The sequence below is a fragment of the Chiloscyllium punctatum genome, chromosome 32, assembly GCF_047496795.1.
Source record: "Chiloscyllium punctatum isolate Juve2018m chromosome 32, sChiPun1.3, whole genome shotgun sequence".
NCBI lineage: Eukaryota > Metazoa > Chordata > Chondrichthyes > Orectolobiformes > Hemiscylliidae > Chiloscyllium > Chiloscyllium punctatum.
Genome location: NC_092770.1, coordinates 5,722,071 through 5,747,364, shown reverse-complemented (window position 1 = coordinate 5,747,364; position 25,294 = coordinate 5,722,071). Strand labels below are relative to the sequence as shown.

Sequence of the window (25,294 nt, the reverse complement as noted above, 5' to 3'; positions counted from 1 at the left end):
ATCTCACTTGATTTTCTTCTCTGACAACTACAATGTTTAAAACAGGCAGCCAATCTGTTACTACGTGAACCCATCGAAGCTGAAACTATACCCAATAATTTAGTAACCTGTTCCAAGAAGAAATAAAAGTTATTTGAACCACTGTACATAGATCCTTATAATCTGCAATTTGTTTAGGCATTGTCTCAAAGCCTATTAAAAATTGAATTGAGTATTGGAAAGCCAAATCTAGATACTTAAACCGGATTTCTGACAAAATATTAAAAACTAATTAAGACAATGTCTGCTCATAATTTCAGCTTTTTGCTCTTCGATTTTTAAAAAAATTGGTTTCAATTCCTAACATAAGCCTGTGATGAGTGCACAGCTAGGTGGATTATTCTGGGGCTGGAAGAAAAATGTCACATTCTCTGTGTAGTTTTTTTTAAAGTGGAGAGAAGGCTCCAATCAGAGAGTTAGCCATTGTTTTGTTGCAACAACAACACTTCTGAAACAAAAATCTGCAAATGGAATGCATTTTACAAACTGTCTAAGGCACTGTTAGATGTTATCTTGAATACTTCTTTAAACTTACGGTATAGAAAGATTAAAGTAATGAAAACTCAAAGTTCAGACCACTAACAAGATACATCAGTAATTAACAAAATAAACTGCTGTACCACTTCTAATATTAAAACCTGACTATGTAATAGAAATACAAATTTTGCATCTGGTGATGAAAATATGAGACGAACTATTTCAAAGATATTTTCCATTTACTTTGAATTTTATGGCCCAGATTTTGCAACTGTCATGTCAATGAGACTGTTAGTATTCAACATCAGTACAATTGTGAAAATGACAGCAATGTCTAGCACTGTACATGTGCAAACAAAATAGGAAATTCATTAGTTTCTGACAGTGAGGCACTGTTGCTTCACAGCGAGCACAGTTAAGACTCCACAGAAGAAAATCCTCAGCACTCATTTGAACTCAGGTGAACCTCCCTCTTACAATTTAGTTACCACTATAAAAACCAAAATGTTATACCTCATTAAATGGCATTTGACTTGGTTGTCAATGGAATACTAAGCAGCTTTCTGCAACTGAACAATGATTCTGGCATTGAAAAGTGATTTCATAATAATGGAATATCAAAGTTCTACATTATGATACAATGTCCCTTGACTTATAATATAAATTTTTATTTGCCAGCTTCTAACATTTTCCCAAGTACACTTTTCAATCGTTATTTCCCGTAAAATGTTCAATAAATAATAAAAGGTAAGTGTTATTTCTTGGTTTGCTGTTGTTATTAGCAATTTAGCTTATTTAATGACCTGTTGCTGGATGCGTGAACATCCCCTAATCTTGACATTACAATTAAACAAAATGGTAAAATCCATATCAGAAATATCTCTATATATCCAGATCAATTGTAAGTCTGTCATTTGGCTGCTGACTGCAAAATCTGGGCCAATAGTTATGCATGTAAAACTAACGATGTAGCGTAGAAACAGATTTTACGCAAGGTCTTGTCACACTGAAAATTTGATATAACTCTCTCCACTATAACAATATGTGTCTTATACTACTGGAACTAAGAGATATTAATTCCTGAAATAAAAACAGAAATTGCTAGAAAATCTCAACCTGCCTGGTAGCATCTGTGTAGATAAATCAGAGTTAACGTTTCGGGTTAAGGGTCACTGGACCTGAAACGTTAACTCTGATTTCTCTCCACAAATGTTGCCAGAGCTGCTGAGATTTTCAGCATCCACAGTTCTTTTGGCCAATTTCTGTTAGCTTCAGAATATAAAATAAAAATGTGTTGCATTATGTATAAAATAATACTGAATGTCATAATTCTAAGCTATGTGCATTATACTCATTTGAAGATTATCAACAGTATGTTAATATCATATAAACTGCACAACGTTATATTAATTTTTAATACCTTTGATTAATTTATTTCTATACATTTTTGTTTTTCATAGTCCTGCAGCTATTAATAAATAACTAAAAACGGTCATTGAGGAATTCGTAATTTCTGCTAGGGTGCTGAGATTTTCTATTACTCTCAATAACTATCACTTTTCACTGACTTTTGTGGAAATTAATTCTTTTGTGTAAAGCAATCAATGTCATGCATGTATATTTAACATTACCAAGAAAATACATTTTTGCTACTGCATACGTGATAGGCTGTTTTAAAATTTTCTGGTTTAAATATTCTAAAGCTGCCGTTCAGATTAGTAAGAGTAAGATACATGGAACACTCAAAATTCAGTTGGTTATTAGAAGGACGAATTAGAATTTTAGGCTTTTGAGGGCTTCTACTTCTTCTTTTATGTTTTATCCTTGCCTCAAGCAATTGCAAATGTGTCCCAGGTCAACCATAATTCTAAACATAACAGATATCAATGTTCCCACAGAATAATGCAGAAGCACATTACAAATAAACAAACAAGTCATAATCGAAAAATAAAAGTAAACTGAAAAATTAACAACAGCAGTTGTTTCTTCTAATTAGCATGTTTCTATGATGTTTCATAGCAATAAGCGTTTTTTTCAACAATTACTGCCACATCCCTGATGAGATTACTCACGGATAATTTCAAGTCTAGAGCACAGTTGTGTCATTAAACTGCTAATTTTGCCTTTATCCAGATTTGCCTCTTTAACAGCAGTCACATTCATCTTTAAAGTGCTCACATGAATCACAGGGCAGTTGTTAGCTTGAGGGGATTTGATCAGGCAGGAAGGTATAGAATAGAGATTCCATTGCTTTCTCAACTCTTCTGATCAAACTCCAATAGGGAAGGATGGAAGGAGGCCTTCCTGTCTGGAGACCAACTGCGGCCTTAACAGCCCACCTCACTCCTGGTATCCCTAGCTCACCCAGAACTACATTGATCCCTGCTACAGATCTCTGTGATGTACTGCTCCCAGTAAAACAGGGCTTGGTGCTATTCAACAAGAGGCCCAATGCTGCCTCAGTAAGTTCATGTTGCTCTGAAATAATATAGAGCTCCTAAAAAATATTAATTGTGGGTTTGCAGCTAATGGATATGAATAATACTTTGAACACAAAATCCTGCCCAATGATTCTGAGTTATGGCATACACATACATCGGTCATACAACAAGTCTGATTCACCACTAACTGAAATACATAGCCATACCCACTATGTTATAAGCAATGCCTCAGCATTTGACTTCAGTAGAAACTGCAATAGTTAGTAGCATTAGGCTAATACAGATGCTTGTCTGTATAAATATGAGAGGTGAGAACTGTATAACTAGGCATTATGCTCAACAGGAAAGTTGTGTTAGGTGTAGTAACTATAATGGGAATTCGAACAGTTTTGACAAAATGTTTTAGAAGTTCATAAATAAATAATAAACAAAGATGAGAAGATTTGTAGTTCAGGTTGAGATTCTCAATGTAGGAAGGACACCACTTTGACTGGGACAGCACATCCATCCTGGGACAAGCCAAACAGAAACATGCATGAGAATTCCGAGAAGCATGGCATTTCAACCGGAACTCTATCAACAAACACATCGAGTTAGACCCCATCTACCACCCCCTGAGAAAAAGAACAGGAAATGACATCACCACAGGAAATGACATCAAAACAGGAAATGACATCACCAACCCAAAGAAACCCAAACATATAAATAGAAAGCAGGAATTATCAGCAGTGCTTCACCTGGAGGCCCACTGAAGATGTTACCTGGTAGGGTGACAAAATGTCTGGAAATGAACTTTCCTGCTCAGCGAGCAAACCTAATCCAATAAACAAAGAATCTAATGAATCAGGTTGTAAGTTTGCTCACTGAGCTGGTAGATTTGTTCTCAGACGTTTTGTCACCATGCTAGATAACATCATGTGGGTGATAACATTTCTGAAAATGATATCACCCACCACAACAGACAAAGACACACAAAGAGAAAGTGGGACAGAACACCAGCGCTTCACTGGAGGCTCTCTGATGATGTTACCAAACATGGTGATGAAACGTCTGAGAACAGATCTACCAGCTCAGCAAGCAAACTTACAATCTTAACCTGAGCTAAACATCTTCTCAAAATTGCAATCTAATGAATCATTCACGTAAAATCCTTCACCCAGAGAATGATCAGAAGTAGACTTGCTAAGGCATAGCTGACGCATACAGCATAGTTGCCTTTAAGGGGAAGCTAGATAATTATATGAAGGACAATTTCTACTAAATTGCGTTAAATTTCTATTAAATTAAGTGTAATGAAGGAGCTGGAGCATTAACATTGGGGCAGACCAATTGGACTGAATGGTCTATTTCTGGGTTATAATGTTTATAGAATTCCAAGAATGCACTCAAGGAGTATCCATCATTCAGTTTCATCTTATTTTTCCTCTTTCCCCTCACACACCAAAACAAACCAATTCCTACATTCAACTCCTGCCTGTAACTCCCACTGGCTCTAAGTGGGCAACTAATGACATTTGCGAGTTGAAATTGCTGGGTCTCAGACTGAGATCAGAAGGGGTTGCCATCTGCTTTAACCCCAACCTGGCTGAGCATTATCTAATATTAAAATCAGATCTTTGCCTCTATTTTGATGTTAATTGAGCAAGGAAAATACTCTCTGGATGGAAAAGAACTCAATGATTCACACAATTTTCAAATTGAGATGCTATTACTTAAAATCTGCTGGTCAATTTCCATTTCCAATAGTTTAGTCAGTTCGTACTATTCATGGTGTGTGGATGGATAGTACTTTAATACACAATGACTCCTGCAAGATTGATTACTAATAGCTCCCTGGAGCAAATAGCTTTAATTTACCAGACACACGCAAGGATAATGGATCATTGGCCCAGAACCTCTGCATCATTTTTGGCACAGGAACAGCTAAAGAGCCCTATTGCATCATTTCTTTTCACATGAAATTTTTACATGTTACATCCTTTTGATTTTCACATGAAAATCATCATAAATGTCTTCAAGCAACTGAAAAATATTTGATTTTCATCTGCTGAAGCCTCTCTTACCTAACATCAGAGGATGCAACTACTCTGCATTCATGGCAAATTCTGAATGAATGGTCAAAATATTATGGGCACAGTGACGCAAATTACTGCAATTGAGGCTTCTAGAGTTGGACTACAGTTTTTGTTGCAATTCTTTTTGGAAATATTTTGAGGTGCACAATAACTAAAGTTACATCCTCAAGAATTCAGAAGCACTAAATCCTTGGAAAAGACCTTGAAAAGAGTATACCAGTAGTTCCTAGACTGTGGATTATGACTTTAGTGTTGTGTGCTTTGAGCCATAACAGCAGAGATGAGACTTCGACTGAGTTTTGACAGATTCCAGGACCATTAAAGGTCTGTGTTATTATTTCTATAGGATGGTGCAAAATAACTGTAAAGGGTGGTCCTAGAAAAGCGCAGCAGGTCAGGCAGCATCCGAGGTGCAGAAGAGTCGACATTTTGGGCACCTGCCTCAGGCTGAAGCGTCCTGAGGGTGATGCCCAAAATATTGATTCTCTTGCTCCTCGGATGCTGCCTGACCTGCTGTGCTTTTCCAGCACCACCCTTTTTCGACTCTGACTCTTCAGCATCTGCAGTCCTCACTCTCTCCTGGTGCAACATAGTTGTCTGTTCTTAACAGCCAACTGCTACAGTCTATAAACAGGTGGGTATTCACATTTTTGAGCAGTGTTAACTGTTGTGGTTGATCAACAACTCTCTCATCACATTAAATTGGGGTCAAATTTGGAAAAGTTTGGGAAGTACTTCATTTCACTCTTTTTTTCTGGGTATTATTAGAAGTGGAGCAGCAGAAGCAACAGATTCTGAGAGTGAGGCACATTGATAGATTTACATCATTTTACTGTTGACTATACAAATGGTGTTGCACTTGCACTTATTTTCAGTCGGTTTTCATGATCTGGCACTGGAAAATGAGCGTCACAAGAAATTTGGCTCTAAGTTGCCATTTGGTAAGATCTGGAGTAGGAGCCAATTTAAATTTTAACATAAATGGAAGCAAAAGAAAAACTGTGGTTTTTCACCTATTACAATAACTTCATCAATTTCCAGCATGATTAATTCAGATTATATTCTGTATAAATCTAGCATTAACACAAGCCTCAATAAACTTGACTAAAATAGATATTGTTAACCCATATAAATCATTTAAATCGCAGCGCCAAGTACTTGTCTTGCTTTGGCTCAAAATATGGTTAATGTTCCTTTTTATAATAGAAAGAAAGCAGAGTAGGAAAAGCACAGGCTTCATGTAACAAATTAATTTAGAGAATTATAAAATGTTAATTATGGTAGCTGGAAATGAGCAATGCAGAGAGGGCCACTGCACTTCAAACAACTTAGACACTCTAATACTATTACGCTAGGTCACACAGTTTGGATCATGTAAATTTATACATTATTTATATAAATTTGACTGTGAATTTCTTTATTGTGAAAGCATTAAATATTATTCAAGGCATTTTAACCAAAACCTTCAGGTTTAAACTGAAATTATATTTTAATTGTAATGCTCATATTGAGTTTCATGTTTTAATACCTTTGAGTTTGGCAATTAGCACTCAAGATACTTTGGAAATCTATTTATTATAGATTTTAAGAGATGTCTCTTTTGTTCTCAGCCGTATTTTGATAGCACAGAGGATGTGGATCTATTTAGAAATAAAGGTTCAATCTTTTGTCTATGCATTATTTAAAATTGGTCCTTCACAAAAAAAGCAAATGATTGAGATGTAAACAACCTTTTAAACAAATAATATGTTTATGATTATGTATTCATTTACATTGCTATCTTTATCAGCAGTGCTATGACTAAGCTTTGACAAATATAATCTTACTTCAAGGGTCTACTATTACATGGAGAAAGGAATGTTCTTAAAGACTTCTAAAAACTATTAGAATGTTTTAAAAACAGAAATTTTATCACTTGCACACATTTAAAATAAACTTAGAAGCGTTGATGATTAAATAGAATACATTTCTATTTTTAAGTCTCTTTCCTTTGGTTTGTTTTTGGATTAAACTGCTAGTGTTGCTGAGATCATCAGATCCTGTCTTGGAAGAGTTACTCAGACTGACAGCATGAAGGAACTGAATTAACAGCAGTAGATGCAATTATTAACCCAGGGAGCTTCAACAATTTGGTTGTGGGTGTTAGTTCAGCTGCTCAATCATATTGCTGGGATAAATAATGGTGCCCAGCAAGGTTCTCTGATGATGTCAGCAGCATAGTGGTTGGGTCATGAATATGTAAAAGGCAACATAAATAGAACAACCTCGCCCCTGATGTTTTATTTACTTTCTTTTTTTGGGCAATTTGGAAAATAATACAAATGCATGGCATGTTGACAGAGGAGATTATTAGAAAGTTCAGCTCCATTCAAATGAACACTTTCCTTTTCAATAAGCTGGCGGACCTTTTGTGAAGTTTTGAGAATGTTATCTGTTTTTTCAATTTCTATTATTTGCAGCTTTTTCTGAGTTTTTGAACATGTGCACAGTCACAATTTGGCCAGAGAAAAGCTTTGCATTTTTTTTGGGATTGAGAGAATTAGAAACAAGTTTAGCTCTTCAGGATAAATGCGTATCAGAAAAGGAAATGGGAAACTGGAAGTAACAACAAATAGTACATTGTTTTGGATGTAGGCTTGCTCGCTGAGCTGGAAGGTTCATTTGCAGATGTTTCATCATCATACTAGGTAACATTTCCTGTGGTGACGTCATTTCCTATGGTGATGTCATTTCATGTTCTTTTTCTCAGGGGTGGTAAATCAGGTCCAAGTCAATGTGTTTGTTGATAGAGTTCTGGTTGGAATGCCATGCTTCGAGGAATTCTCGTGCATGTCTCTGTTTGGCTTGTCCTAGGATGGATGTATTGTCCCAGTCGAAGTGGTGTCCTTCCTCATCTCTATGTAAGGATACTACTGAGAGAGGGTCATGTCGTTTTGTGGCTACTTGATGTTCATGCATTCTTGTGGCTAGTTTTCTGCCTGTTTGTCCAATGACATCACCATAGGAAATGACATCACCATAGGAAATGACATCACCAACCCAAAGAAACCCAAATATATAAATAGAAATCAGGAATAATCAGCAGTGCTTCATCCAGAGGCTCACTGAATATGTTACATATGTTTCATATAATGATGAAACGTCTGAAAATAAACCTTCCTGCTCAACGAGCAAACCTACATCCAGAACCTCAACCTGAGCGACAAATCTTCTCAAAATTCGCTAGTATATTGTTTCTATGAAAATGGACTGTGCTGTTCTTAGTCAGGCCAAATGCATGTATAGTACAACCTTGATTACCTGAACGAGACGGTCGGGAGTGTTCTGTTAGGATAATTGATTGTTCGGATAACTAATCTGATCGCAAACAAGCGGTAATTTATGAGTGCAGGTTATTCAAACATACCTCGGTTATCCTGCAATGCACGCCATGACGCTGTTTAACTGATAACTGAATGCTGAGTTGTCTAATGCTGTTTTTATGGGATCTTGTGATCTCGTCGAATAATCCGAAATTCGGATAATTGATGTTCGGATAATCAACGTTGTACTGTATTAGCAAATTTATTATGATCAGAATTATATACCAAACTACTTAGCTGTCTTTTCAACAGATCTTGATGTTTAACTTGTTATCTATGTCAAAATCTATCAGGCCAGAACATCGTAATGGCAGTTAAAAATAAATCTGATGGCTATATAAAAAAAAATTAATTGCAGTTCTGATCAGACTTCAGATAGGAGTATAGAAATCATACTAATTTCATGCTAGAATAAATAATTTTAATGAAATTGAGTGAATAAATGATATGACCTGAGGACTAACTCAAAAGTTAATTTCTTTACATGACAACATCAAAGAGAAACCAGTCTAAACATAAACACTGAAATATATTCTGTCCTTTGTTCCTTGACAGCATCATGTACAACACATAGATTATCACCACAGAACACTGGAAACAAGATGCAAGATGATCAGTTTAGCCCCACTTAGATTAATAGTTGTTTCTTTTCATGTTGCTCCAGGTACCACTTCTGATTAATTTCATTGGTCTTTTTATTAAAATATAGAAGCATTTTAGAAATTGACTAAGAAAATAAACCTCAGCAAAATGGCACATCCATGGGTAGGAATATAGAGCATTAATGTAAATGGTGGAATCGACAGAATATTTAAAGATTCCATGATTAGTATTTTATCCCTCTTTGATAATAGTTGTTATAAGGTAGAAACTTTATCAATAAATTGCAGGATAGTTCTGAAAATGTTATCATAAAGAAGAACATTTCTGAAATCTGCATCTACCCCAATCTGAATAAGGAACCATATGGACCTAAAGAGGCAGAATTATAAGATTATGCACAGAATGTTAATTCCACACATTGGGCTGAATCTTACTGTTCTCTGCTGAGCATGTTTTTAGGGACATGGGTATAGAGGGCACTTAAACTATTACAGATGACCTTCCTGCAGCCTTCTCACCCACCCTTGATGTGGTCTCCATAATATAATAGGCAGTCAATTAAATCAGCAGTTCATCCTCCATTTAAAAAAGATAGTGGCATTTTAGCAGGTTAACATGTTTATTAACTCGAATAAAATGCAATCCAAGCCAGAAAACAGTTGGTGTGGGCAGCCAGGTGAGAATTAGAAGGCTGCATTCTTGAAGAGCTTTCTTGAAGAGATGAGAAGGAAGGGGGATTACATCTTTGGAGAAGTGCCACAGGATACAGCTCCCGGGATCTTACCTTCTTTGTTCCTTCCAGGTTGATCTTAACAACCCAAGAAAGCCATTCCCCTTGCCCACTTGCCCAGGTTCTGAATTCTTTACTGCCTTGAGAGTTACCCCAGGGGTTTAGATGCATTGCTCTTCTTCTTGGAGCTTCTTTGCAGTCCCAGCAGCACCCACTACTGAGTTGTGATGTTGCTAGGACTTCTAGAGTTGCTGTTCAATCAGATTAGCCAGTAGCTTGAGGATAGGATCTCCCCACAATATGAGCAGTGGAAGTCTGAGTATTATCTACTTCTGGTATCCCTTCACACCTTATTGCATGGGGCCAGCTTGTTGAGTGATCATCATTACTGCCTTTACATTATTAGGTCACTTGTCTAACATTAAGTTTTGGTGACGATTTCCTCTAATTCAGCATTGGAAAGCTCCAAACTAACAATTCTATCCCCAACCCCCTGTATTAGGCTGAACTAGTGTTTCTAAAATTAGTTTCCAGAGCCAGTGAACTAGAATTTCTGAATCCTGTATAATTCTGATAGTTTTTGAACACATGTTCTCTCCATCAAGGTCACCTAGTCTCAAAGATATGAAAATCTCTTCTGAATCCCACCTGCCTCATTTATGCCTTCGCCACTGCTATACCTAAATCTTCCAATGCTGTCACAATCATCACTTCCTATGGTCTAGGTTCTGTAAATTTTAGCTCAGCAGAAACTGTTATCTTTCACAGCACCAAGTGTTGCCTATCCAATCCATTACTCCTAAACCTGCTGACTTACTTCCTCCTTTAAGGCAACCCTTAAAACCCATCACTTCAACCAGGATTTAGGTAGCTTTTGGTTTAGCTTAGCTTCTGATGGCACTTTCATTTTTCAACATTAAAGTGCTATGTAAGCAGTCACCTCAAATCATGAAGTAGTAATGTTGTTGTGATCACGTGATCCCTATAAAACAAAGAATGGAAGTGCCCCGTTTTTCTGGAAAGAGTAAGATGCTCTGCCGATAATGTCTATGACTTGTTCTAAAACATCAAGATTAGAGTGGTGCTGGAAAAGCATGGCAGGTCAGGCAGCATCCGAGGAGCAGGAAAACCTACGTTTTGGGCAAATGCACTTCATCAGGAACGAGGCCTCATTCCTGATGAAGTGCATTTGCCTGAAACGTGGATTTTCCTGCTCCTCGGATGCTGCCTGACCTGCTGTGCTTTTCCAGCACTACTCTAATCGTGACTCTAATCTCCAGCATCTGCAGTACCCACTTTCGCCTACTTGTTCTAAAATGTGCCAAAAATATTGACACCCTCCCCTTCTTGGAATTTGCTGCTACTTTCTCAGCTTTAACACAGAAATCTGACAAGCCATAAGAGACTATTCCTCCCACAAACTTTTGTTAATTGGTACAATAGTCTGTTAATTTTCAATTAACTTGATTAGCAATTAGATAATTAACTCACTATTACATGGTTAAGTATCACTATTCTGTCGTTATTCAAATAAATTGCATTAATTTGTAAAGTACAAAGATTCTAGATATTCTTCTTAAAGAACACATTGAAACATTACACATTTAGTCCATAGTGTAGCCAAGACTTTCCAAGCCATATGAGCACATGGTCACAGTCATAGATGCAATTTTATTACAGGGACAATTCTACCAATATTTGTATTAATATAGTCAGCTGCAGCTGGTTTACACTAAACACTTGCAATTATATTAAGTATGTACCATGTAAACAATGCATTTGACTTTTGATGATATATAGCTCTCAAAACCCTTGAGTTTTCCTTGATTTGGTTCTGAAAATTAAAGTTTCCCTATAAAGGGTTAATCATTTCAATTGAAACTGCTGCACAGTTGCAGATTTAGGCAATTCAAGACAAACAACTTGTTAAAGAATCAATATGAAGAGAGGGTACCTCTAAACACACATCAAAATATAATATGATCTGTCTTCCATGAATCATTTAAGCACCAAAGCTTTGAAACTGTGTTACATGGAGTTCATAGATTCAAACCTCAGCTAAACAGAAATCAAATTCTCTTGAAAATATAATGCAAGTGAATGAGTTCATAAGTCTGAAAATGTTTGAGGCTCTTCTATGCTGCTCTGCATATTTCCAAAAGCAACTCCCCCTTTCTGCTGTATTCAGAGTTTCTCCTGAACTTTTCTGAAGTCATGGTGACAGCACGGAAGTCTTACTAAGGAAATTCAATTACCCATGTGTAATGATGACATTTTGTTGTACAGTTCTTTCATTAAATGAACATTTGATCAAAATATGTTTATAACCTCCACTAAATCACATATTATCCTTCAAGCTCTTAAACATTTTTAGATGCTCAACATTAATAAACTTCATCAGTACAAACAATATATAACAATGAAGAATTTAAATGCACAGAGAATATACAAAAAGAACTTCATTTGCACAATTGTTAGTAATTGTTTGAAGATGGTTAGAATAGCAGAGAAATAGGCCATTTTGCTCTAATGTATTGATGCTCCACTCTTTACTTCATTTAACCCTATCTGCTGGTTGTTCAGTTCCTTTCTCCTTCACATCTGACACACCTCAACTTGTTACTGTAATAAAACTAGTTGCACATTCTAACCATTCTCTGGATAAAGTGGCTTCACCTAAATTCTTTACTGGATTTATTTCTGGCAAACCTATACTTATGATGCTTCACTTCAGATTTCCCTCCAGTGGAAGCACATTCCCTGTATATCTTATCAACCCCCCCTCACTGTTTTAAAGATTCAATCAGGTAATCATTTGGCCTCCACCTTTCTAATCATTATTCCGTTTACATTTTGTTGCATATCATCACTTGTAGCATTGTTTTAACAAAATTGTTGCATTACAAGCATCTTGTTCTCTCTACTCACCATACTTCATAAACCAAAATAAACACAGCAGCAAACGTTTAAGTCAATGCTCACTTCTTCTCCAATTAGCAGCTAGGATTTGTGAAACAGCATTTCTTTTCCTTTAATCCTATTTTGCTTCTTTTGCAAAACAAAATTCTCTCCGTGAATTCAGTATTTTCCTTTCTGTCCATACATTGATCAATGACAGACTTCTCTCTGCTGCAGAAGATGGAATGCACAATTGAAGACTGTAAGAACTAACTGGATGAGGCAAGGCAATGAAAATGTTGGCCATTATCAGAATACCTACTGGTGATGCTGTGGCCAACAGCCTGGCTGAACAATTGAAAATGCTGGCATGTTCATATCTAATCCTCCTCCTCACAACAGACCTCCTCATTTCATGATCTCTTCGGTCTTATGAGCTGCAGATGTTGTAAGAATTCACCTCCAATTTCACACTCTTCTATTCACCACAATCTTACACTTGTGCATTTTTCATGTTAGATACCCAAGACATGCAATGCGGGAAGGTTGAGATGCAACACCAAAAATAATGGATGATAAAGATCCAGCACCATCACTCAATTTCATATTCCTAACTGCCAGCTTGGATACTGAGACTGTAGATTTGTTTAGGGATCTGCATGTAATGAAACACTGTATGAAACTGTGCAGCATCCTGAGCAGGGGAGAAAGAAAAATAGACAGGTGCCATCTTGCTAGAGGATGAAGTCATGCACAAGAAGACTCAGTTGAATTCTCATGAAAGTCACATTACAGCTAATAGAGTTTGCTGTGTACTAATTTGCTTCTCTGTTTTCTAGAATAGTGACCACACTACAAAAGTAATTAATTAGCTGTAAAGCACTTTGAGACACCTAATTGTTATAAAAAGCATTATATTGATGAGCATCCTTTATTTTCTTTCAATCAATTTTTCAAGAAAATGGTTCTTAGGTATCCTGAAAGAGGTATCAATCTCAGCGACATACAGCAAAATGTTCCTTCAGAGGAACAAAAGAATACAGAAGAAAAAGATTGTTGAAAGCACTGATAATGAAAGAAAAGGATATTTCAGCTTTGTTAGAACATAGAACATAGAAAAATACAGCGCAGTACAGGCCCTTCAGCCCTCGATGTTGCGCTGACCGAAGCCTACCTAACCTACACTAGCCCAATAACCTCCATATACCTATCCAATGCCCGCTTAAATGCCCATAAAGAGGGAGAGTCCACCACTGCTACAGGCAGGGCATTCCATGAACTCATAACCTGCTGAGTAAAATATCTACCCCTAACATCTGTCCTATACCTACCACCCCTTAATTTAAAGCTGTGTCCCCTAGTAACAGCTGACTCCATACGCGGAAAAAGGTTCTCACTGTCAACCCTATCTAAACCCCTAATAATCTTGTACACCTCTATCAAATCTCCCCAATCCTTCTTTTCTCCAATGAGAAAAGTCCCAGGTGCCTCAGCCTTTCCTCATACGATCTTCCTACCATGCCAGGCAACATCCTGGTATACCTCCTCTGCACTCGTTCCAATGCCTCCACATCCTTCCTGTAGTATGGCGACCAAAACTGCACACAATACTCCAGATGAGGCCGCACCAGAGTCTTATACAACTGCAACATGACCTCAGGACTCCGGAACTCAATTCCTCTACCAATAAAGCCCAGTACACCATATGCCTTCTTCACAGCACTATTTACCTGGGTGGCAACTTTCAAAGATTTGTGTACATGGACACCAAGATCCCTCTGCTCATCCACATTACCAAGTAGTCTACCATTAGCCCAGTAATCCATCTTCTTGTTACTCCTACCAAAGTGAATGACTTCACACTTAGCTACATTGAATTCCATTTGCCACCTTACTGCCCAGCTCTGCAACTTATCTATATCGCGCTGTAACCTGCCACATCCTTCTTCGCTGTCCACAACTCCACCGACTTTCGTGTCATCCGCAAACTTGCTCACCCAGCCTTCAAGCCCCTCCTCCAGGTCATTTAAAAAAATGACAAACAGCAACGGTCCCAAAACAGATCCTTGTGGAACACCGCTAGTAACTGCGCTCCAAGATGAACCTATACCATCAACTACTACCCTCTGTCTCCTTCCAGCCAGCCAATTCCTAATCCAAACCTCTAATGCACTCTCAATGCCATACCTCCATAGATTTTGCATTAGCCTGCCATGGGGTACCTTATCGAACGCCTTGCTAAAACCCATATACACCACATCTACTGCTTTACCCTCGTCCACTTCCTTGGTCACCTTCTCAAAGAATTCAATAAGGTTTGTAAGGCACGACCTGCCCTTCACAAAACCATGCTGACTAACCTTGATCACATTATTCCTATCCAGATGTTCATAAATCCTATCCCTTACAATTCTCTCTAAGACTTTGCCCACAACAGAAGTGAGACTCACTGGCCTATAGTTACTCGGGCTATCCCTGCTCCCCTTCTTGAACAAGGGGACCAAATTCGCTATCCTTCAGTCTTCTGGCACTGTCCCCGAAGACAACGACGACATAAAAATCAAGGCCAATGGCTCTGCAATCTCCTCCCTAGCTTCCCAGAGGATCCTAGGATAAATGCCATCAGGCCCAGGGGACTTATTTTCATCCTTTCCAGTATTCCCCAGACCTCTTCCCTACGTACCTCAAGGCCATCCATTCTAATCACTTGTGACTCAATATTCACATCAGCAACAGTGTCCTGTCCCTGGAATGACAGGTCTAGCATATGAGGAACGGCTGAGGATACTGGGATTGTATTCGTTGGAGTTTAGAAGATTAAGGGAAGACTTAATAGAGACGTACAAAATAATACATGGCTTGGAAAAGGTGGATGCTAGGAAATTGTTTCTGTTAGGCGAGGAGACTAGGACCCGTGGACACAGCCTTAGAATTAGAGGGGGTCATATCAGAACAGAAATGCGGAGACATTTCTTCAGCCAGAGAGTGGTGGGCCTGTGGAATTCATTGCCACGGAGTGCAGTGGAAGCCGGGACGCTAAATGTCTTCAAGGCCGAGATTGATAGGTTCTTGTTGTCTAGAGGAATTAAGGGCTACGGGGAGAATGCTGGTAAGTGGAGCTGAAATGCGCATCAGCCATGATTGAATGGCGGAGTGGACTCGATGGGCCGAATGGCCTTACTTCTACTCCTATGTCTTATGGTCTTATTGATTTAGTGTCTCACCAATCTCCTCCGCCTCCACACACAACTTCCCACTACTATCCTTGACTGGACCGATACCTACCCTAGTCATCCTTTTATTCCTGACATACCTATAGAAAGCCTTAGGGTTTTCCCTAATCCTACCAACTAAGGACTTTTCATGTCCCTTTCTCGCTGCTCTTAGCTCTCTCTTTAGATCCTTCCTGGCTACCTTATAACTCTCAATCGCCCCAACTGAACCTTCATGCCTCATCTTTACATAGGCCACCCTCTTCCCTTTCACAAGGGATTCCAATTCCTTATTAAACCACGGCTCCCTCACAAGACCCTTTACTCCCTGCCTGACTGGTACATATTTATCAAGGACACCCATTAGCTTTTCCTTGAACAATCTCCACATATCATTTGTGTTCTTCCCTTGAAGCCTATTTTTCCAATCCACGCATCCTAAGTCGTGCCTCACCGCATCATAATTTCCCTGCCCCCAGCTATAACTGTTGCCCTGCAGTGCACACTTATCCCTCTCCATCACTAGAGCAAAAGTCACTGAGTTGTGGTCACTGCCCCCGAAGTGCTCACCTACCTCCAAGTCTAACACCTGGCCTGGTTCATTACCTAGAACCAAATCCAGTATAGCCTCACCTCTTGTTGGCCTGTCTACATATTGTGTCAGGAAACCCTCCTGCACACATTGGACAAACACCGACCCATCTAACGAACTCGAGCTATAGCTTTCCCAGTCAATATCTGGGAAGTTAAAGTCCCCCATAACAACCACCCTGCTACTTTCACTCTTCTCCTGAATCATCCTTGCAATACTTTCCTCTACTTCTCTCGGACTATTAGGAGGCCTGTAGAAAACTCCTAACAGGGTGACCTCACCTTTCCTATTTCTAACCTCTGCCCACACTACCTCAAATGGCAAGTCTTCCTCCATCACCCTTTCTACTACTGTAATACTATCCTTGACAAGCAATGCCACACCTCCCCCTCTTTTACCCCCATCTCTGACCCTACTAAAACATTTAAACCCTGGAACCTGCAACAGCCATTCCTGTCCCTGTTCTACCCACATCTCTGTAATGGCCACAACATCGAAGTCCCAGGTACCAACCCATGCTGCAAGCTCACCTACCTTATTTCTTATACTTCTGGCATTGAAGTATACACACTTCAAGCCACCTTCCTGTTTACAGGCACCTTCCTTCAAGATCGATGCCATGTTCCTAACCTCCCTACACTCAAGGTCCTGTACCCTAAAGCTACACTCCAGGTTCCCATGCCCCTGCAGAGTTAGTTTAAACCCTCCCAAAGAGCACTAGCAAACCTCCCCCCAAGGATACTGGTGCCCCTCAGGTTCAGGTGTAGACCATCCTGTTTATAGAGGTCCCACCTTCCCCAGAAAGAACCCCAGTTGTCCAGAAACCAGAATCCCTCCCTCCTGCACCATCCCTGTAGCCACGCATTTAACTCTTCTCTCTCCCTATTCCTCAACTCTCTATCATGTGGCACTGGTAACAAACCAGAGACAACGACTCTTTTCGTTCTAGCTCTGAGATTCCAACCTAGCTCCCTGAAAGCCTGTCTAACATCCTCACCCCTCTTCCTACCTATGTCGTTGGTGCCAACATGGACCAACGATCTGGGGCTGCTCCCCCTCCTCCTTGAGGACCCGGAAAACACGATCAGAGACATCACGTACCCTTGCACCTGGGAGGCAACACACCAATCGTGAGTCTCTGTCGCCCCCGCAAAACCGCCTATCTGTGCCCCTCACTATTGAGTCCCCAATAACTATCGCTCTACCTTTCTCCGCCCTTCCCTTCTGAGCAACGGGGACAGGCTCCGTGCCAGAGGCCTGAACCTCGTTGCTTACCCCTGGTAAGTCATCCCCCCCACAAGTATCCAAAACGGTATACTTGTTCTTGAAGGGAATGACCACAAGGGGTCCCTGCACTGGCTGCTTCCTCCCACTCCCCCTCACTGTCACCCATCAGTCTATAACTTTCGGAGTAACTACTTCCCTAAAGCTCTGATCTACGACCACCTCTGCCTCCCGAATGATCCGCAGTTCATCCGCAGTTAGGTATCACAGGGACTTTGAAAATCCCTTAAGGTATAATCTGAAGCTACAACCAGAATTTTGTGGCTATTTTGTGTCAGTCTTCACCATCTTAGAGAGTGGTTATATACCAAATTTTGTATATAGGTGATATTAAGTAAATAATTGGCAGAGTGAATGATGATGCAATTCTAATTAGAATAAGGGGTCTCAAAATAGGCCAGGCCTCTGGTCCTAATGAAGTTGGCCAAAGGGTGATCAAAGAAATGTAGCTTAGCTCACTGAGCTCCTTGCTTGTGTTTTTAACAGTTCAGTAGGATGTGAAGTTGTTTCCACGGATTGGAGGTAGGTTAAAGTGGCGCCAATATTGAAAATAGGTGATGACTCAGAACCTGAGGGAATTTCAAATCTATAAACTCGATTGCACTAAAGACAAGTTTCAAGAAGGGATCATTAAATATAGGCTGTATGCAGAGCTTGACAGAGACGTTATTAGGTAATCTTCACATGCTTTCTCAAAAACATTGTGACTCACTGAGGTCTGTGCTTTCTTTGCTGGTTATTAGACTGGTGGAATTAACCAGCCTCATTGACATTGCATGCCTTCATTTTGAAAAGCTTTTGACAAGACACTGCACAATAGTTTACCTAATAAGACAGAGTTCTATGAAATCAGTGGGCAGACTTTGGATTTTTTTTTCTTTTTTTTAATCTCCCACACTACCGCCCAACTGCGGTCATGCTTATATTTTCCTCAGCACCCACGTTATGCGCCTGCAGGTGTGAAACACAGTGAAAGACACAAGGTGGACAAATCTTTATTCAATTTCCACCACCAGGAAGAAAGGAAACACCCAAGTGGCCAGTGACAAGCAGTGCCCTTCTCATCAAAGGGCAATGCTGCGTTATCAAACAGTGAAGGGGGAGGGCAGGGATTAAATCAAATAGAGTTGGAGAGGGAAATAATGCACTCCACACCCTGCGGTGCCCACTTTTCCCTGAAAATCTGGAGGGTGTTGGTGGACACTGCATGCTCCTTCTCCAGGGACACCCAGGCTCTGACATCACCATGGAAGAGGGGCAGGCAGTTGGCCATAATGACACCCTCCATGGCACGCTGTCTGGACCTGTTTATGGCCAGTTTGGCCAGGCCCAGGAGCAGACCCACGAGGAGGTCCTCAGAACTATCCTCCCTCCTCCGCATTGGGTGCCCAAAGGTCAGAAGCGTGGGACTGAAGTGCAACCAAAAACAGAGAAGAAGGTTTTTAAGGAAATTAAAAAGGGGGTGCAAGCACCCACACCCAATATATACATGGTGCATGGCCTCTACAGCTCCACAGAATAACCTGTTGGGCTGGGAGTCTGTGAACCACCGCAATCTGTGGTTGCAGGGAACTGCTGCGTGCAGCACCCTCCATCCCAGATCTCCGAGAGAAAGGGGGAGGACTCCTGCGTAGAGAGCCCTCCACTGGGGATCTCCATTGCTTGTTGGTAAATGGGCACACCAAGGTGTGTCCGGGCGGGGGATGAGGGAGAAGAGGTGGATGGTGTGCAGCAGCGGTCTGTGCAGGGTCTGCCATGATACTTCCTTAAAAGGGACAAAACTAAAATTTCGGAGGGTAGGGCCAATGTGAAATTCCATCCGGGCAGGGGTGAGCGCAGATGGGAGTCCATCGCACACCTGAGTATCCCCCAACTGGTGCACTGTGTTGGGTCCGAGCACCGCCATTTTAACGTGTTGAATGGCACTGGCCATGAACTGGACGTCTACCACTGCCCAAGATTTTGGATTATATTAGAAATTTGTTTCATTTGCTTTGGCAGAAGTTGGTTATTAATGGGAGGGGTTTTGCTGCAGAATCTTTCAGTTGTGGTATTCCACAATGATTAGTGCTCAGATCTGTGATGTTCACAATCTTCATTAATGACCTGGATAAAGATGTTGGGAGAACCATCTGTAAATTCACAGATGGTTCACAGCTTTATGCAGGTATTGTGATATTAGCTGAGAAAAATGAATTCCAGATGGATTTGGAGGTGATGTGAGAATGGGATACAATTTGACATGGATAGTGCAAACAATATTATACAGCATTCAAAGTTGCAAACTTATAGCTAACAATTGGTAGGAAGATCATATCGTTGTCTTATTGTTCTCATATCTAACATTGGTTAGGCGTCAGGGAGAATTGTGTCAAAAACTGACATTGCTGGAAAAACCCAGCAGGTCTGGCAGCATCTGTGAAGCGATTTGGGTCCAATGACCCTCCCTCAGGGAAAACCAGATCTGAAACGTTAATCTTGATTTATCTTCTGAGCTTTTCCAGCAGTTTCTGTTTTCGTTTCTGATATACTTTCGGTTCTTCTTTAGGTAGAATTGTGTACTCAGTTCTGACCTTTTGTGAGTGGTGGGGGAATCACTTGAAAAGCTGCAGAAGAGGCCATCAGATTGATATCGAGTTTGAAGCCTTTCTTTGTTAAAATTGGCTTAGAGAGTTGGAGCATCCTAATTCAGAAAAGCTCCGATTTGATTGCATTCTTAGAAATAATGAAAGGTTTAAACCTGATTGATATGGAAATTGCTGTATAACATTAATATGCACCTGGAGACATGAGCATAAATTGAAAATGTACAGAACTAGATCGAAAAAGAATAAAAAGAAAAATAAATCCTGATGTAAAAATAGTTGTTCACCTTTGAAACAAATCGCTGGCCTGTTTGGTTTGAGCGACTTTGCTGCAAATACTCACAATGCAGCTGGGAAATCGTCTGCCTGACCAAGCCCATACAGAAGGTAGATGAGAAGTCGGATATGTAGTGCGGAGTTTCTATGGTCTCCTGAAACTTGCTTGATTGCCGACAGTAGTCAGAAGAACTTCTCAGAGTTAATCCCATTAAATTGTACTGAGCCAAATTTTATTTGGCTTTTTTCCAGGAGGGTGTGTGCCTGACATGTAAGACTAGATTTTCAAATGGACCTGTGTTAGGATTTAATGTGAGCATAATTTCAAAGTCATGATCCTGGGATTCCAATGCCACTGGGATTGTTTCAGACTTTGAAAGTACTAATGGGGGTAAAGTCACAGGAAACCCACTCATCACCATTTAATGAGGATCTATCAACTTTAAGTCCCATGCAATTTTATTAATGCAAATTCCCTTCAATTCCTCTTCTCCCAAGCCAATTGGATATCTATGTCTTGGAGATTGCTTGTATTTTCATCAATGACAACAGGCACAAAGTTATCATTTAACTTCTGTGCTATTTTTCTATTCTTAATATAAATTCTCCTGACTCTGGCAGTAATGGACTGACATTCCTACAAAGCTTTTACAGTCCATTTTTATGATTTTTGCTCAATTGCATTCATACCCTTTTCTTCCTTCCCCCATCAATTTCTTGGTTCTCTTTTGTTATAGTCTATAAATCTCCCTATTCTCAAAATTACAATTATATCTGGCAATTTTATAGGCTTTTCCTTTTAATCTTATGGAAGCCTGAACTTCCTTTGTTAGCCACGGTTGACTGACCTTTTTGAGATTTTCCTTCAAGGTGCAAAATATTGTTATTGTAAGCCATGTAATACTTCTTTAAAGATGATCCATTTCCTGTATACAGTCATGTCTTTTAACGTATTTTCCAAATCCACTGTAGCCAATTCGTGCCTCATACCTTCATAATCCCCCTTATTCAAATCTAACACACTTGCTTCAGAATGAATTACTTCAATTTCAAACATAATATAAAATTATATCATATTGTGGTCACTCATTTCTGATGCTTCTTTTTACAATAAAGTTGCTAATTAGCTCTTTTTCATTACTTAATGTTAGATCCAAAATAACATTTCTTCTATTTAACGCCTTTAGATATTGTTCCAAACAAACCATCCCTAATACATTGCAGAAACTTGTCCTCCACAGCTTCAGTGCTGCATTGGTTTAATCATCTACATACAGATTGAAGTCACCGATGACAGCAGTGTTTTCATGGTACGTACCTCTCTAACCTCTTGATTAACACCACGTCTCACACTAACACTTCTATTTGATGGCCTATAAATAACTCCAACCAATGACTGTTGCTCCTTGCTCTTTTGTAGCTTCATCCAACAAGTTTCACACATTGGTCTTCTGATCTGAGATCCTCCCTGACAAACAGATTGATCCCAACTCACATTGTCAGCACAACACTGCCTCCTTTTTCATCTTACCTGCCCTTTCGAAATATTGAATATCCTTAAATGTTCAGTTCCCAGCCCTGGTTAACATACAGCCATGTTTCTATAATGGCAATTCGATCATACTCATGAATCTCTGTTTGTTTATATTTTAGACTGACTACCTTGTTACAAATGTTTCATGCATATAGGTAAACTGCCCATAGCTTTGCCTTCCTGACATCATTCCATTTTGAAACATACTCAATTCTTGACATTGATTCTTCTGTCTTTTATTCTCCTCAACATTTTTTGACTTCTATTACCAACTTTATTTTTTCCAGTTTGGGTTTCTATCCCCTGATAACCTGGTATATAAAAAAATACCAAGAGCACTAGCAAATCTTGAGGCGAGAATATCAATCCCAGTACTGTTAAGGTGTAGCCTGTCCAACATGACCAGTCCCACCTGTCCTGGGACTGGTCCGAACTGCACAGAAAACACATGCCCTCCCTACTCCATCAGTTCTTCAACCATGTATTCAATCCATCAATCTTTTTCCTATTCTTATGCTGACTAGCATGTAGCACTGGGAGTAATCGTGAGATTACAGCTCTTGAGGTCCTACTTTTTAACTTCCTTCCTACCTCCCAGAAATCTGCCTTAAAGATCTCATCTCTTCCTATCAATGTCATTGACACCAAGTGGATCACAAATTCTGGATGAACCCTTCTCCAGAATGATGCCCTGCAGCATTTCCAAGACATCTGTGATCCTGACATGAGGGAGGTAACACACGTTCCGGGATACATATTTTATGCTGCAGAAAAGCCTGCCTGATTCCCTCGCATGGAAATTCCTTTAACTATTCCATCCTTCTTCCTCCTCCTCAATACAGCTGAGTCACTCGAGATGTAATGAGTGTGAATCTAGGTGCATTCCCCAGAGGAACCACCACCCTCACCACTTTCCAAAATGGAATACTAAATAGCAAGCATGATAAACTCAGGGGACTCCTGCACCACCTGCCTCGTATTTATTAGACTGCCTGTTAGTCACCTATTCCCTCTTTGCCTGTATACTTCTATGCGGTGTGACCACATTCGAATATGTGCCATCCATGTGATCCTCAGCCTTCCAGGTGTACCTCAGTGACTTTAGTTGCTGCTCCAAAATCCAGAACCCAAACTGTGAAGTCAGTGACACTTCTTGCAGATGCCTTCAATCAAAAAAACAAAAACAACAGTTGCTGGAAAAGCTCAGCAGGTCTGGCAGCATCTGTGAAGGGAAATCAGAGTTAATGTTTCGGCTCCGGTGACCCTTCTGCAGAAGGGTCCAGCAAAAATCTCAAAATCCTGTGGTACAATTCCTTTGCGTTGATTATTGGAAGATTCAGATTTTTACAAAATGTTAACTCTCTGTGTGGGGTTGGTGACGATAGATGTGTAACAATATGCTCAACTATCTTCAGCTACTTCATCCCTGATCTATCTTGCATCGTAAGAAGTGGGGATGTTTCCTGATGATTGCGCAAAGTTCAGCACCATTCGCAACTCCCCAGATGCTGAAGCAGCCTATATCCATATACAGAAGATTTGGACCATATTCAGGCTTGGCAGTGTACTTGCAACCCTAGAACTGCAGTAGCTCACGATTACATCCTCAAGAGAAATTAACAACAAATTGTGGGCCTGTAAATGAAACCCACATCCCATTAACAAATTTTAATGGAAGCTTATGTTTGTGTATAAATTGGTATTTTCATGTACTTTTCACACATATGAATGTTCATATTTTAGAAATAAGCATAGTTAACATACAAGACTTCAAATGCAGTTTAACTATATCGTGAAATTGAGGAACTGTGCTGCAACTCTAAGTTTCATGTTACAAAATGGCGCTGTAGCTCAACAAGAGCCTTGATTCATTGGAGTAATCAATTTGGATGGCATTTACAAAAAGATTAAAATGCTTAGCAAATGAATGGTTATGTTCTCTGATGGGGAAAATGACTTACAATTGATTACACTGAAGTAATTAATGAGTTTTCAATTATATTAAAATGTGAGCATCAAACAGTTCTAAATAATATTACCATCTGCTATTTTAATATTCATTTAGATTGACTACTAAAACATTATTGAAAACAATATAATATGTGCTACAAATTAGTTACAGCAAATGTTTTGGGTCCAAAGCTAAAACAAGGCAACATCTTTTAGCCCTTTTCTTAACACTCATTCCAATTTGAAACACTACCATATTAAAATATCATCACCATTGAACATAGCATCCAATGGGATTCTACTCTATTAGATTTTCAATCATCTGCAGACAAAAAGATAAAAGGGCAGAATGTGAAATAAAGCCCAAACCTGTTTCCATGGCAAATACATGCATCAGCATTGCCACTTGTGGTCCTAGTTATTGATCAAACCACAAGTTATTTTTAGTTACTAATACAGAGTTGAATGTATTCCAAAATGGAAGTAAAATAAGGCTTATTTTCTTAAAGGAATAAGTAAGTTTCCTTCAAACTACATTCTACACAGTGTGACCAGAGTAAATATAAGCTGATTAGAAATAAACTTCATACAAGTATATCCATCTACTGCTGCCTATAAAACTGATATGAAACAGAAGGCTAATGCAAATTAGAAATAGAAAAAACACACACTTCACATAAAAACACATTCTATTATCATCTATTCATTCATGCATGTGTCATGATTTTATTTCTAGAGAAAGCTTGTTTTGACAATCCTGGCAGCAGTTCCTGAAGCCTGAAATGCTCCAAAAATAGTTGCAGTGGCTGCTGTGTCATTGCTCTGTTGACATTATGGTGCCAAATAAACATGCGGTATGGCTCAGACGAGATCTTACCAAGTTCCAAACCTGAGCAATTTGTATTACTGTGGGTCAGTCTCTTCTACAAGCAGCACTATGTATTTGCCCTGTGACAAGGGAATGGGTGACACTTCAAGGTGGTTCCTATGAGGGGTGCACTGCTTGTTTCAGGTGTTTTGCAGCCTGCCTCCAGTGGTAGCGATTTTAACCACCGAGCTTCATTAATGAGCTACAGGCTCTGAAAAAAATAAAGTGGGAGGGAAGGGGCCTACTGGGGAACTCATTATTAATCAAGGAGGGAGATGATGTGTGTCAGGGGAACAGGGCAGGGGATGCCTACATTTTCCTTGTGGATCAAGACCAAATACTTAGTTTCTTCATGTCATCAAAAGGGA

The 25,294-nt window shown here is 39.5% G+C and overlaps 1 protein-coding gene across 2 annotated transcripts in view; it reads right to left on the bottom strand.

The window, feature by feature from the left end:
• The window catches only part of kcnd2 (potassium voltage-gated channel, Shal-related subfamily, member 2), a 506,561-nt gene that overhangs the window by 44,977 nt on the left and 436,290 nt on the right, over positions 1 to 25,294 (bottom strand). The window lies entirely within an intron of this gene.